Source organism: Sceloporus undulatus, chromosome 1 (genome assembly GCF_019175285.1).
Source record: "Sceloporus undulatus isolate JIND9_A2432 ecotype Alabama chromosome 1, SceUnd_v1.1, whole genome shotgun sequence".
Taxonomy (NCBI): domain Eukaryota; kingdom Metazoa; phylum Chordata; class Lepidosauria; order Squamata; family Phrynosomatidae; genus Sceloporus; species Sceloporus undulatus.
This window is the reverse complement of record NC_056522.1, coordinates 218693900-218710646: the sequence shown is the minus strand read 5'-3', so window position 1 is coordinate 218710646 and position 16747 is coordinate 218693900.

The following is a 16747-nucleotide window of genomic DNA, read 5'->3' as shown; positions in this document are numbered from 1 at the left end:
TGACTGACCTTTCAAAACAATATTTATAATTTTAGAAATGTTCTTATATGTGTGTGTGTGTGTTTAGCATTCTTTAAGAATCCAATATTAATACAGATTTAGGTCCTTCTATTAAATTCTGCTGCTCAAACTTTTTTAAAAAAAGAAAAAAAACTCCTGCTATATAGAAACATTAACAACATGTGTGGTTTAGAGACATTCATTTATACAGCAGTTTGCCATGTCATGATGTATTTTAAGTAAAAGAGCTACAGACAAAGGTATTGATTTTGGAGAGTTAACTAAATAAACTGTATGTAAATTGTGCCTCTCTTCTGTAAAATTAGATCAGAACACACATATTACACTGTCCTTTTTTTCCCAAGGAATGACAGCTATTGAATTTGGCAGACATTGGGATTCAGTTAAAGAGTTAAAGACCTCTGATCTTTGGCTCACAATTAAATGACATCCCTGTAGAAAGGATGGCGCAGCACTGAGCCAGACAGTGTTTCGGACACACAATAACAACCAGAAGGCGTTATTGCCAAGTGATTGGCTTGCTTTACCGATTTCCTTCTTGCTGTCTTGAATTTGACTTTGGGTACCTACTTCTAACAGAAACATGGCTTTATATTCCATTTCCACATCATAACTACTCTATACATATACATCCCAAGACTTTGACATTGGTCTGTCATTTGTGAAAATATTTAAATCTTTTGATCTGATGGCACATTATAGCATAAATTTTATTTGCATCAAGACATGGTATGCTATATAGTGCAGGAGATTTCATGCAGGGAGACACACATTTAGGTCACCATCCCAGCCTTCAGTATCCTTACATCTTAAGCGGAACCTATTTCAACACATCCCTTTTAAATAAAAGGAAGAAAGGCACATTTCTGCCACTTTGAGATTTTCGATAGTAGGCTTAATATGTTATTAAGGGAACATTTTATGTGTGTTAATCTGCCTCAAATCCTTGGGACTGGACAGGATGAAAATCCAAATCCATAGGCAGCTGGAGACATAGGAAGCTCCCTACCGTGAGTGAAATTGTTTGTCCATTTCACCTGGGATTGGCATCCCAGCTCACTCCATTTTTAATTGTTCTTGAGTTCTGGAATGCACCAATACAACTGGCACTTGGGACAACCAGAAGTGTAGTTACATACTTTGGGGGGGCAATTTGGCGACTGTTTATTTCATCTGCTTTTTCAGGTGAGGGGGCTCCAAAACAGTATTTTTTATCCCCATTTGTTAATCTTTTTTTTTTCCACATGCCAATCACTTACTCTGATACTGATCACTGTTGGTAAATATTACAACCAAGATATTACCCCTTAGGACACTTAGTTGTTTTGTTTACATCAGGGGTCGGCAACCTACAGCCCACGGGCCGGATCCGGCCTGGCAAGGCCTTGGGACCGGCCCCAGCCCGGTCCTGTCACCGATTACCACCCCACGGCCCGCGGGGCCTTGCTGCCCTCCTCCACCACGCATGGCCACGCGGAGGAGGCGGAGGAAGAGGAGGGCAGCGAGGCCTGGGGCGGAGAAGGCGAGGTGGAGGCAGCACCTCCTGCGCGTGGCCGTGCCACCTCCCCGCGGCTTCCTCCCTCCTTCCCAACCTCTGAGGAGGCCTCAGCCTCCAGAGAGGCCGGGAAGGAGTGAGGAGACTGCCCGTGATCGCCGTGATCACGCACGCCCCTCAGGCTCCTTCCCGGCCTCTAAGGAGGCCTCAGTCCCCTCAGAGGCCGGGAAGGAGAAGGAGGTCGCTTGTAATCGCGTGGGCCCCGCGGGCTCCTTCTCGGCATCTAAGGAGGCCTCAGCCCCCTCAGAGGCCGGGAAGGAGAAGGAGGCCACTCACAATCACGCGTGCCCTGCAAGCTCCTTCCTGGCCTCTAAGGAGGCCTCGGTCCCCTCAGAGGCCGGGAAGGAGGAGGAGAGCGCCTGCGCGGGCGGCCCTGCCGGCTCCTTCCAGGCCTCTGAGGGGGCCTCAACCTTCACAGAGGCCAGGAAGGAGCAGGGGGGGAGGGTTCCTTGATGTAAAAAAAAGTGTCCTACATTTGAAAATGTTGTCCTACATTTGACCCGGTTTGGACGTCCTGACTTATGGCAACCCTACCCCCGCTGCAGCTTCCACACCGCTCCAGGCGCCATTTTGAGTTCGGCCCCCCAGTTTTCTGAGGAACAGCAACCCAGTCCAGGCTCAAAAAGGTTGCCTACCCCTGGTTTACATAGTTGAGCTACAGTCTTCTGGCCTGCTTCCAATAAAAAGCCCTGGTATACGGAAGATCTCAGGGCAAGGAAGCGGGCTGCACAACGGCTAGAGCGCAAATGGCGGAGACATCAGCGCTTATCCAACAAGACACTCCTAGAGTCTCATTTGGAGGCCTATGGAGTGGCAATAGGTGCAGCTAAGAATGCATTCTATGCTGCACGTATTGCGTCCGCGGAGTCGCATCCGGCAGAGCTGTTCAGGGTTGTGAGAGAGCTCACTCAATTGGCTCCCCCCCCACCCACTATTGGAACCATCTAAAGCCTGCTGTGACGAGTTTAACAACTTCTTCGTGGATAAAATCTCTCGGCTAAGAGCTGATCTCGACTCTGTTATTGGGTCAGAATCGAGAGTAGAGGTGTCCAGAGCTTCCGTGGACTCTGTTGTACTGGATCAGTTTGAGTCTGTAAGTACCGAGGAGGTGGACAAGATCTTCGGTAGCGTTAGGAAGACGACGTGCTGTCTCGATCCCTGCCCTTCATGGCTGGCAGTTCAAGGGGGAACAGCGATAACTGAGATGCTGCGCCGAATTATTAACTCATCTCTCAGGGAGGGCCATTTACCATCTAGTTTAAAGACGGCCATTGTGAAACCTTTATTTAAAAAGCCCTCCCTCAACCTCCTAATTCGAAATAACTATCGGCCTGTCTCACTGTTGCCATTTTTAGGGAAGATGATCGAGAGAGCGGTCGCCTCCCAGCTACAGAGGGTCTTGGAGGATACGGATTATCTGGACCCATTTCAAACCGGCTTCCGGGCGGGCTATGGAGTTGAGACTGCCATGGTCGCCTTAGTCGATGATCTCCGTCTGGGCATGGACAGGGGTAGTGTGTCCCTGTTAGTGCTGTTGGACATTTCTGCGGCCTTCGATACCATCGACCATGGTATCCTTCTGGGTCGCCTGGGGGAGTTGGGTATCGGGGGCACTGCTTTGCAGTGGTTCCGTTCCTACCTCTCAGGTAGATCTCAGATGGTGGAGCTGGGGGACTGTCACTCCGATAAGAGGGCCCTTACATCTGGGGTCCTTCAGGGAGCGATTTTGTCCCCTATGCTATTTAACATTTACATGAAGCCGCTGGGAGAGATCATCCGGAGACACGGGGCGCGGTGTTATCAGTATGCTGATGACACCCAAATAGTCTTCTCTGTGTCCCCGACTGATGCAGTGACTAGGGATGGCATCTCTCCGCTCAATGCCTGCTTGGAGTCGGTAATGGGCTGGATGAGGGAAAATAGACTCAGCCTGAATCCAGAGAAACCAGAAGTACTTGTGATAGGTTCCCCTAGTCCAGGGATTGAAATTTTTCCACCTGTCCTGAACGGGGTCACGCTCCCTGTAAAGGACACTGTTCGCAGTCTGGGAGTGCTTCTGGACTTGTCGCTCCACCTAACCTCTCAGGTGGATGCGACAGTTAGAGGCGCCTGTTATCAGCTTTGGCTGATACGTCAGCTGCGACCCTACCTGGGCCGGGGGGACCTTGAAACAGTGGTACACGCACTGGTAACCTCTCGACTCGATTTCTGTAATGCGCTCTACATGGGGCAACCCTTGTACCAAACTCGGAAGCTTCAATTGGTTCAGAATATGGCAGCTAGACTGGTTACTGGCACTCCCAGAGCCAGTCATATAACACCGGTATTGAAAGATCTACACTGGCTGCCAATCTGCTTCCAGGAGCAATACAAGGTGTTGGTTATAACCTATAAAGCCCTAAATGGCTTGGGCCCAGGGTACTTGGAGGACCGCCTCTCCCCATACAATCCGCCCTGCACTCTCCGGTCGGGTGGGAAACAGTTTTTGAGAGTTCCTGACACGAAATACATGTTGTCTGCACATAGGGCTTTTTCTGCTTCGGCCCCGCAGGCTTGGAACTCTCTCCCTGACGAGCTCCGCTCAGCCCCCTCCCTGGAGTCTTTCAGGAAAAATCTAAAGACTCACCTTTTCCGTCTTGCTTTCCCCCATGTTCCTTAGTTCCACTCTTCTCCTTTTATGCTGCTGTAGTGTAATGGATGTCCTTGGTGCTATTAGTTTTAACTGTTTTAAAGATGATTGAATGATGGATATTTTATCGTTTGTATTTTACTGTTTAATACGGGGGGATTTCGTTTTATTGGAGTTTGCTGTTTTTGTATTATTAACTGATTGTAAACCGCTGTGATCATGGGAATAGCGGTATATAAATAAAGATTCATTCATTCATTTATGGACCCATTTATTTGGCCTTCAAAGTCACCTGGAGATGACTTCCATCAGCACTACAAGTACAGATGTGTGCTCCTGATATCCTCTCTGGACATTTGACATGGCAGCTCTCACAACGTGAAATACCCTCCCTTTAGAAAGTTGGTGTGTGCCAATAATTTTTAGTTTTATATTTAAATTCAACTTGTAGTCTCAGACAGATCAGACCCAGTGCATCAGTTACTCAATAGAAAGTCAGTACTTGTATAACTCCCATTGTTTCAATCAGTCTACTCTATTTGGAACTAGCAGCTACATTTGGGCCTTAGATACATGTTGAAATATACATATTTTTGCAGCCTTAGCTATGTAATCCAATTTATCATTTATACTCATGGACAGTGTAAATGCTGTATTAGTACTTGGTATTTAACAAAAAAGATATTATGCACTGCCTTGAAATTTCCAGGTCTAAGTGGCCTATAAATATTTATAACCAATAAAACATTTCTTCAAGATTTTGCTGGTGTGCAGAAGAGATTCTAAATAAATGCTGTTATATTAGATTTGCTAACCAATTAGAAAAAAAATCAGCTCTCCCCACCCCATCTTTTTCTTTTCTTTTTTTAATCTTGGGCTTTTCTTTCAGACTTAATTTTTTTCTCTAAAAGCCAAGATTGTTCTCAGATTTGTTTTCTGATAGTCATCATGATCATCATTTTCACATAGTATTCATGACTGAACTATGTCACCTGAGCATGTTCACTAAGGAGCCATGTTTTCTAATGTCAGCTGCAACACATTGGTCCACATAGTGGTGCAGAGTGAGGGTGCACACTTCCTCCAGCAGGCTGTGTTGAGTCAAAGGACTTGAGAGTGGCAGCAGTGGCAAAGAGCCTGCATAACTTGGCTCAGGCAGCTACTCATGTTTCTGGGCTTGCTTCCCTAAGCAACTCCTTCAGGATACTCTAGGACAGGGTAGACATACTTCAAATCCCAAAGAACTACACCACCTGATTTTGGGTTCCTCCAGATGTCCAGAGGGCCACAGCAAATATCACTATGGCTGACATTTAAAGCTACCAGAAGTGGTAATGTGTCAATTCCAGTCGTCTGTCAAGCTATTTGAAGTGGCTGCAATATCTCAAATATAATGTAACAAACACCCAAAGGGCCACATGTGACCCACCAGCCTCATAATTCTCACTCCTGCTCTAGTACCACAGATTCACCTCACTACATCTTCCTGCAGCAGCCAGCATAGCAACCAAAATACTTTTGTTATTATCTTTCCTCCCACTGGAATCTCAGTATCTTTTCTGCTCTACTTTCTGTGATTTTAATAATCCTGTGCCTGGTCTTCCACAAGTACAAGAATTTTTGAAACCAAATGGTGGCACTTGGTTAGAATACAAGGCTCTGAATGGCTGCCTTTTTAGTCATGTTAGCCAGCATGGTAAAATAGTGGTTTGAGGGTTGGACTGTGATTCTGGAGATCAGGGTGCAAATCGCTACTTGGTCATGAAAACCCACTGGGTGACCTTGGCCAAGTCACACACTCTCAGCCTCAGATGATAGCAATGGCAAACCACCTCTGAAGGAACATGCCAAGAAACCCCGGTGGTAGGTTCACCTGAGGGTTGCCATGAGTCAGAAACAATGCGAAGACACACAATATACACATACCAGGATAACAAAACTGTAAGTGATGCACAGTTGTGGCTATTTTTATGCTGCTCAAGAATCTAAAATAAGCTTCAGATAGACATTGAAAAAGCAATCCCAGTTGATCCCCTCTTAACACTGCAATCCTGCTGTAAGGAAAGTTTGGCCCCATGAAGCTGAACAGCAAATGAATAATTTCTGTGTCAGTTCCACTTGTTAATTTACACAAGCAGTAACATCCCCACTCACTTTTTACAGCTCACAAAAAAATTCCCTACCCTACGAACAAGGCTATAACACACCACATTTTCACTAGTTACAACCTCCACATTTTTCCGTAATGTGTCTACCTTCCCCCTTTTTGCAGGCTCAAATAGAGACACTCTTATGCCATCTGTATTACACACATTCTCCTACTAAGAACTGCCAAGTGAGCTCCATCCTGCCTCTTTACACATGGCTGAAAGCTCTTGTCTTCATGCTGTGTGCTGTGTTAATTTGCTCTACAATAGCCTGTCCTAGACTGATTGAAAAGCAATGAGGGTGTGTGTTCTTTTGGATAAAGATAAGCTAGGAAAACATAATTGTCCTCTAACATGTTCAGAGTAAAGCTCACCAGCTGTACCTCCTGAAATGACAGGCTGTGCACTGCAAAGATAGTGCCTTAGAGCATAAGCCTATACATATCTCAGCAGAAACAGTCCCACTGAGTTCAGTGGGGTTTACTCCCAGGTAAGTGGCCACTGTCATGTCAAAACACACGTGCAGCCTCCACGTCAAGGGACATAAAGGTGCAGATGAAACACACCTTCCATCTCAAAGGTTCTAATTTCGGGAGATATGGAGAAAGGGGGAGGCCCTTAGGAAATAATGGCAACGCTAAGTAACTCAGGCTTATGAAAAAAAAAGTTCCAAATAGAAAACCACCCAATCCACCCAGAGAGATTTACGAGCACCCAGAGAAATCCAAACTATCCCTAATAAACAGGGCAATGGGAGAGCATGAATTTATATAGTGTGATAATTATCATACAAGTGCAGCTGTAACCAGAAAGCCAAAATCAACATGACCAAAGAAAGCAGAGGGAGTGGAATAAAGTCACTCTTTTCAGACGCAAGTTACATATTCACAAGGAGATCGAGCAAGGCTTAACTAGTTGAGATCTCTTTATAGCAGCCCATTCACTCTGATTATTCCCTCCCCTGCCTCTCGTCTTTGTTATGTCATTCTGGAGACAGATCCCAGGCTGTTTGCTGTCACCCACTGGAGCAAACGGCTCAACAGAAAGCACGGTTGGACAGCCCTTAATTAGTGCTACTTGGGATAGTCAGTATATCTAAGTCTGTGTCAGCATCTCACTTACAGCTCAGTCCTTCAAGGTGCTGGGAGCCATCTTGAGGATGCCTGACTGAAATTAAATGTAGGTGATGGAGCTCCAGCACACTCAGCACCTGGCAGGATAGGGGCCTTTGCACAGTAGCCAGAAGACAGAAACCTGTAGAATGCCAGATCGTTTTTCACAGCCTCCTCCAGTTCTGAAACACAATCCACAAGCGTGAAAACCTAGGAGAAATGTTGAAGATTTTGTTTTCAGGCGTTAAACAAAGTCAGTTTACCTTTTGCATGTTGCTGACATGTTCACATTCACACAGGGTACCTATGGCAGGTTAACAGACACCACCTACCCCCTCCCCAAAAAAAGGGGGAACACTCCAAAATCTCATGACTACAAAATGTCTCTATGTTCATTTGGTTTCATTTGTCCTCAGCAATCAAATAAAAGGTGCACAGGGTGCATTTTAAAAGAAGACAGTTTACACACACGCATGTGTGCACACACACACACACATGCACTGATTTTTAATTTTTTCCTCCTTACATTATTTTTACATTATAAAATATAGTGTCCCCATAGATAGAGCAAATCTAAAATAAAGAAATAAGAATAATATTTTATATCAGAAAACTTTGAAAGCCAATTAGGCAAAGATGGAGTTTCCTCAACATTAGAAATTGCAGGAAATTTGCTGGCAGATATTTTGCAGCATAAAATAGCAAATTCCGATTACAGATTTTAGCAAATGGGAAAGTCATGCTTCAACTTTAATATCATTATTAATAACAGTTGCATAAGTCTTGAGTATGAATAAGGCTCTTTTTCCAAGTGTTTTACAGACAGGGCTGACTGAAGTCATTTTACTTTCTGATGCAGAAAAATATGCCCCCCTCCCTCCCATCAAGGTACTTGGTACTCAAACCCATACACACAATGTAGAAATTGGAGTATTCTAACTTTACTGCTTATTTGTATATTCTTGTACTTTAGGATCTTGTCTAGTTCTTTCATAATTGCCCTTCCCATTCCGAGTCTTCTTCTAATTTCTAGACTGCAGTCTCCATCCTGATCAATATTTGATCCAAGGTACGGGAAATCTTTGTCTATTTTGATTTCTTCATTATCTAGGATGAATTTATGTAGAGCCTCCATGTTCATTATACTTTAAATCAAACCTTGTAAGTTTGACTAGCATCACCATCCTCATATTTCTCATAGCCTCCCCCACTTAGAGAGATGACTGGGGTTTAGAATCAGTTGCTTGGAGTAATCTAATTGCTTCATAGTTGGGTTAAAGATCTTCAACTTTTGCATATAATAAAAGAGTACTCTGGAAACTCACAGAATACTTGAAATGTCTGGTCTCTACACATGTCTCATAAATTACTGTAGTTGTGGCAAGTATCTAGATCACACATTAGTCTGCTTCTATGATCACCTCAATCCTAAGAACCAAAAAGATAGAAAATAAGAAGCTGGCACTGCAGTCTTACATAGAGGAATCAATGGAGTAAGTGAACCCATTCCAGATTTTAATTAGAACTCCAAAGAAGCTACTGAAGGTGCTGAATCTATTTAAGGAATAGCTTTCAGGACCTTGGATAGTTCATCTAAAATCCAAATTTAAACTCAGAATGGCTCCCCTGCCCCATGGACATTGAAACCATTACTCACCACTGCTTAGGCATTTCAATGAAGACAATGGGGCATACTACTAAGTAAATGCGTTATCAGATTGCATCTCATGAAGTGGACTATAGTCCACAACAGCTTCTGCTAGAAATTTCTCCTTCCCATTTAGTCTCAATGGTGCTACTGGATTCTTTTATGTCTTTTTATTCTTAGTAAATGGGCATAAGGTTACAGCCCAATTTATGATGCATAAATTGGACTGTAACTACATACTCTCATACCTGAGTTTCAGAACATGGAGGGGTGATCAATTATGTAAGTTCTGAAGTGATGTGTTTATTATTGAACTGGTGACTGGTGTGAATGTGTCCATATAAATGTGGCATGCACGATTTAGCTAATTCCATCAAAATTAAGAGATGCCACCCAGTTCTGTGGGATAAAGTTAAAGTATTACCATCAGTACCTGCATAGTGATGGGAATGAATATAATTCTTTAATGTACACACTGGTGAGTCAGTTTTCAAATTTTGTCCCTGCCTTAATCAGCCGCAGTGAATTATATGGAAATGAAGGCCAAACTAGACAAGGTGGGTGCATTTAATATATCCTTACAATTCTTCACTTGGTGCCAAACATGGGAGGCCAGTTCTGCATTGGATCCATAGAAGGAAGGAAGGAAGGAAGGAAGGAAGGAAGGAAGGTTTGTTTAACTCTTCCTTTTGTTCCATTCCTTTTATGACAGCCCCTCTCATGACACTCTTTCTACATTACAGAAAACCTGAATGTGCTTCTCACCATGCCTCAATAGCCTTATAGACTTGTGATATTTTTCACCTGCAGAAACCAATGAGAGTAACTGGGAAGCTGAGCCCATTCCTAGCTACATAACTCCCTTCTGGGATTGAGACTAAGCATGACAAAGTAATTGAATCCAGGAAATGGGAAGCATGCACATTTAAGGATTTTTCTTTTAAAAACCCACAAATAATCATAAAGACAGTGAACAGATATTTTTTCACACAAAGGTTAATAAAGCTATTTATGTAGTGTATCTTGCTGAATTATAAGTTTTAGTTTATGGAGAATAACTTGCATTCATAAAATACTCTGAAACATGCAATATGGGAAAGACGTATAACCTGGTTGGATTAATTCACAAATAGATCACCAAAATACCTACACACCTTCCTCATGAGGTGTGTGTGTGAGAGAGAGAGAGAGAGAGAGATCCTCATCCTCCTTCTTCCTCTTCATATTCATAGCTTGCCTTTTCCCTAATAGTAGTACTTGTGAATTTAGTCACAAAAGTGATGCATAGTTATCTACCCATATACTGCTTTCTTTTTTTCTTTGCCCACTGATGCATGCAAAACTAGATTCCTCTTCCAATATTAGCTAATTTCTTAAATAAGAAACCTGTTTGTTGTGTAAAAATATTACATGTTCTAGAGTATTTTATGAATGAAAGTTCTTTTCCATAAACTAAAAGTCATTAATTCAGCAAGATAGCCTGAATAGCTTTATTAACCTTTGTGTGGAAAAACAATGCTGTTGAGTGTCTTTATGATCATTTGAGGGTTGTTGTCCTTTTAAAAAAAAACCTTTAAAATATATCACACAAGTGTGTGTGTGTGTCCCATTTCCTGGATTCGGTCCTTTTGTAATGCTTAGTCTCAGTCCCAGAAAGGAGTTATGTAACTAGGAATGGGCTCAGCATATAGTACCAACAACATACCAAGAACTCCACCCAGTTCAAAGACAATTAGTTGCACTTGACTCCTAGTAGAAGGATAATTCCAGATTAGCCCGCTGATTTCAATGGACCTGATAATGCCAATTTCTTCTGCATCCATACAGGTGGGGAAGTAAATCTTTCATTTCTGCAGGGTAAAGGATTTCAAAGGTTTTCTGTCTGCTGGGCAAATATGAGAAAGGTTTTGCATATTTTGATTATTTTCCCACACTTTGGAACTTTTTGCAAAAAAATGGTAGTGCAAAATTATTTCTGCAAAAATAAAATGTGCACATAAAACCATGCACTTTGTTTTTATGTGAGAGCTTTTGCGTATTTTAATTATTTTTCCATGCTTTGGAACTTTTTGCAAAAAAAATGGTAGCGCAAAAATTATTTCTGCACAAATATAATGTACACATAAAACTGTGCACTTTGGTGTGTGCAAAAATAAGTGTTTTTGAACAATAGGGTTTTTTTAAAAATCCACCCAATAATAATAATAAAAAACCTCCCAAAAACCTTCCTCATCAAAGACCAGAAAATTTGCAAGTTTGTTTTGGATTTGGTTCAGTTTCTTGCTTCTCTAATTCCTTGACATGCAACAGTCAGTTTTCATAGCAAAGGCCCAGGAGGAGACAGTAACAAAAAAAAATGTTCTTGCTACGGAATATGTCTTGTGCTAACACGTCTGGCCTGTGCGTCATGTTTGATTCATAGTTGTTGTTGTTTTCTTACTTTACTTTTTTATTCTTCTGTATCTTCAGGACAACTTTGAATTTTAACATTATTGAGGTAAACCTATCACATTTTTTTTTCTTGGCCAGATTTCTTCAGAGAAGTTTGCCATTGCCTATTTCTAAGGCTGAGAGAGTATGATCTGCCCAGGGTGTCTCAATGGGTTTCCATGGCCAAACAAGGAATTCAAATCCTGGTTACCCCAGGTCCTAGTTCAACATTCAAACCACTATACCACACTGCTTCTCTATTATTTTGTTTGCTGAGATTTGTATTCCGTTTTTCTGAAATGAGATTAACAATAACATATGCCATAAACACATTACGAAAGATTTGGGGACTTCTGGGTCAATCCTGACTAATAATAACCAATAGAAGCAACATGTTCTACATACACACACAGCAGCCACCCCTGCCCCTGTGTACAGTATCTATGGCCTGTTACAGACTGCCAAAATAAAGCTGCTTCGGGTCTCTTTGGAGGTATGCTATTTAAATGATGCATGGGTCCTAAGAGTCCAGAGGTCGTGCCAAAGCCACACTCCATTCCTAAGCACTGGAGTGCAGCTTCCGGATTCTTAGGATGCATGCATCATTTAAACAGCATACCTCCAAAGAGACCCGAAGCAGCTTTATTTTGGCAGTCTGTAACAGGCCTATGTATAGTTTTCCCAAGCAAGATGGTTTTAATTTTTCCTCTATGGAACTGATATAGTTATAGATATAGATATATAGAGATATAGATTTTTAAAATATTTTATTTTATTTTTATCCCACTTTTCTCCCAAAGTGGGACCCAAGGCAACTAACATACATAAAACACAACAATTAAAACTGTACAATTAAAATCATAAAAATATAAAAATTACAAATATAAAATTTAAAACATACAAAGTTAAAATTAACAATCCAAGACCATCCCAAGGCCATATGGGCTACAAGTTTTGTTTCCCCAACAGCGATCTTTTTTCTTTTTTACTTGCTACAATACATTGCACACATAAGCAAAGGCTATATTCTTTAATATATTAATATTCTTGTTTGAAAGCACACAACTGTGCTTCAGAAAACCAGATGTTTAATTGGTGAACATGTGGCAGTTCATAAGCATGGTGGCTTTCGGGGCTGGTTTCAGTTGTTATGAAGCTTCTCTATAAGGATGAATGAAGATGAAAAGAAAGGCAAATAGAAGTGAATGAGACATTGCTTTATATGATTCATGATAGCTTGCAGTAAGCCTGTTAGCCTTCGCCTGGCTCCCTTCTCAGAGAATAATGGATAGTTACAATGAGTATAGTGACACTGTCAAACCATCAGGAATTGCTGATTATAGTGCTAAATATTGATCTCTGCTTCACATGTGTCAAAATTCTTTCTTCCCTTAATTAGAACTTCCCTAAGCACCATACAGGAACAAACTGAATATATCAGATCTCACTGAAAGGGAGGGCAATACTAGAATATAATTGTGACCTCTTGTCGGCAGCTTTTCTCTTGAGTTTTGAGATGACTTCAGCTGTCTGTCCTGCCCTTCCTAGTTCATGTGATCATCATGCGTATTTTTCCCCACTCTAACCATAAGAAGATTTTTTTAAAAAAAAATATTTATATATATATATATATATATATATATATATGGTCCCAGGCTCTGTTTTTCATCATTCTGAACCACTGGGGCTGTAGTCAGATGGCAGTAGAACTTAAAGTGCCAGAAGGTGCCTTTTTCTATTTGTTTGTTTCATGGTACACTGCACCAAGCAATGACCTGTGGCAACCGTGTCACAGAAAACGGAGACAGGTTCACCCAATCAAAGGAAGGTTTAAAATTAACACAGAGCCCTTCATTTCTTCACACGGGATCGGGAGCGGTGGCAGAAAGGATCCTAGAACCAAGACTGATTAGCCATCACAGTCAAAGAAATGGGGCAAGGGGAAATATTACGGAAATCAGGGTCCTTTTCTTTACATTCCAAGAGCTACTCCCCCCCCCACTTTTCCAAATACACACACAAATAGACAATACTGCTAATTCTTTTTATGACTAGTCAATCAACTCCCATGCACCTTGCTGTATGTAGAATATCCCCCCCCAAAAAAAAGCAATGAAAACCAGTGATATATGGGTTCAATTTCCTCTACAAACTGAACACTTAAATCATTTATCTTCGTTTACCTCTAATTTATTGAGGGGTACTTTTCTTTAATAATGGAAGCATGGTACATTTGCCTTTAGTTTGGTGTGGCTGATCAAAATCAATATGCCATTAAAAAGAATTTCATAAATTAACAGCTCTCAAAACAGATAATATCTTTTGTAGTTGTAAAAGTAGCAACAAAAATTTCCAATGTGTGTATTTTGGGAATTTTGCCATTCAGGATGTGGTGGGGCAGATGGGCTATTTTACTCATTGATATTGCAAGTATAATTAAATAATGCTTGTTGATCAAACTCTTCGTAAAAGGGATCTCAGGCTGTTTGATCCAGTAAACAGATTTTAGATTTCAAAAATTAAGGAGAAAGGCAAAGCACTTTGACTTGGATCAAGCCCCACTGTCCTGTTCCTTCTATCACACTGAGAAAGACTTCTCATCTCCATAAAGGAGCACTTACAAGCTGGACACTGTTTAACAACTGTTGTATATTTAGACCATGTACCAGAAACAGGGTATAAATATTCAAACTCTGGGTCTCATTCCCTCATCATAACTCACTACACAGTACACCTTGAAACAAGCTTCTTGAAATCACAGCTTTTTGAAATCACAGTGTTTTTCTATACACTACAAACATCAGGATAAAATTAAGCACTGTATTGGTCAATTTTAAGAATGACATGAGAACAGCAAATAATTCTGGAAATTGTTCTTTCTATTAGATAAAATAAATAAGAGATAAACAAAATAGAAAGCTATTTTCCACAGGACACCCTGAAAAGCATTCAAATCAGTCCTTGATCAGGATCAGAATTTAGGAATTTCCACATTTCTCACAAATCGTCTCACCCTGAATTCAACTGTACATTATTGGTATGTGTTGCCACACTACAAGGGCCAGTGTGGCATAATGTTTTGAGTGCTGGGCTATCAGTCTGGAGACCAGGATTCAATTGCCAGCTCAGCTATGAAACCCGCTGGGTGTTCTTGGGCAATTCACATGCTCTCGGGCTCTGGGGAAGGCAATGGTAACCCCCCTCTGAAGAAACATGCCAAGAAAACCCCCTGATAGGTTCTCCTCAGGGTCATCAGAAGTAAGAAATGACTTGACAGCACACAACTACTACTACACTGGGCACAGCTCAGCTGCTGGTTCCTGAAGGGTTTATAGAAAAGAAAGTAACTGTGGTAGACAATTGAGCCAAATATAATACCTGTTGGTAGCACATAGTGGGGGGAGATTCAGAGCCCCTCGCATCAGCTAGCTGTCTGATACAGTTTATGTGGGAGGTTTCTTCAAACCAGCTGACATTCATTGAGAGTATGCCCAGACCAGCAATCTTTTGTAAGTGTGTGTGATTATTTTAACTATGAATAGTGCAAGGAATAAACTGTGAGGTTGTCTTAGCTAACCCAGGAATCCTGATGCCACTTCTGTTTTATTTTTTACTTTTTTTTAAGGAAAATAAAACTGGTACTAGTATGACTGCAGAAAAACACCACCTGTCTAGTTTAGACAAGACATTGCTGACATCTGCAGCAGTAGCCAGAGCTGGAAGAAGGAGCAAATCCACTCTTGACTGTACCAATCAATAATGCTGCTGTGTTATATGGAAAGTCCTCCTGGTGCTGGTCCCTATCCCTTCAGAGGTCCAGCACAGACAAAGCTCCCAAACAATCCTCAATAGTTGTGAGAGGAGGAGCGGCAATAAAATCAGCTACAGATTTGTTGCTCCTGCCTTCTTGGCTATTATTCCTTCTTTAATATTATCAAATTTGTCCCTTGAAAAAAACATTAAAATTAATTTTGGCAACAACTTTATTCTTAGAGGATGTTCTGTCTTAAATGCTTTCTGCTCATTTTGCCCATTCTCAGACTCCTTATAAGTCTGTCTTTTTAAAATGTAAGTATATCACAACAGCATTGCTGATTGCTGTAGGAGAGGAACTGCAGTGTTGCAGATTTTTAAAATATTTGCACACAGCTCATAGGGTGCTATTAGGTGATACTTCTATGCGGCACTTTCCCTGCTTCAAACAGAGGATTTTACAGGAGGTCCAGATAACACTATCTTGTGTGGTGAGCCCTTCCATTTTTCCCACCATTTCTTCTATAGATTTATTTTTTCTTATCAGGAAAAAAAAAGTTAAGGAGGAAGAGATGGAATAGCTGTATCTTTTTTTGATTGGTAGCACTAGAAGCCATCTTTTTAAGCATCTAACTTTGGGCAATGTAACATTTAGACAATATTTCTGTGCTTGCAATCTATAAGTAGATACAATATGTAAAGTTTACCACTAGGACAAAAAAAAAAGCAGAAATGAGAAAGTGTGAAGGCCCAAGATATGAACAGCCTACTCAGGGGTTACTGTGGTCATGTGTACTGTTTAATAAATATTAAAGAAGATTTCATGTTGATACCTGCAGAGAGTTCTGGGAAAATAGTTCTCTGAGACTAGAACCAGACCATTTAAAAGTAAGAACTGGGAAGTTGTCAAGGCAGAGTCCCTAAACTTCCCGAAGTCCCTAAGAAGGCAAGAAGCATTATTTCAAGCATTTATCAGCACTGCATTTCTCTGGTTTTTAATAACCAGGATGACTTTGTGCGCCCCATATCACATTTTTTTCCTATTTTATGTGCTTGTTATTCAAAATAATTTCACAGAGTCAAATACAGGATGATCAATAAAAAGGGGTCTTCTATTTGTGTGACGTCCTGATGTCACTTTCATGGGTCTTAACCAAAGGAAATAATAATAAGTGACAGGTAAGGTTTATAGTACTTTAAAATAAGCAAGTGAGCCTCCTAAAGCTACAAGCTACATTCTCTGGATATCAAAAATAATAACTGGTTTTACAGCAGTGCAGCATAGAAACACAAGGGTATAAGATATACTGTACTTTAAGCTCTGTTTGATGAATCTGAGCACAGTTCCTGGGGGATAGATTACTTTAAACCATGCTCTTTTACTTTCTAATCCTAACTTGATTTGATTTGTACTTTAATACAGCTGCCTGGCAATTCAACAGCAAACAGAGA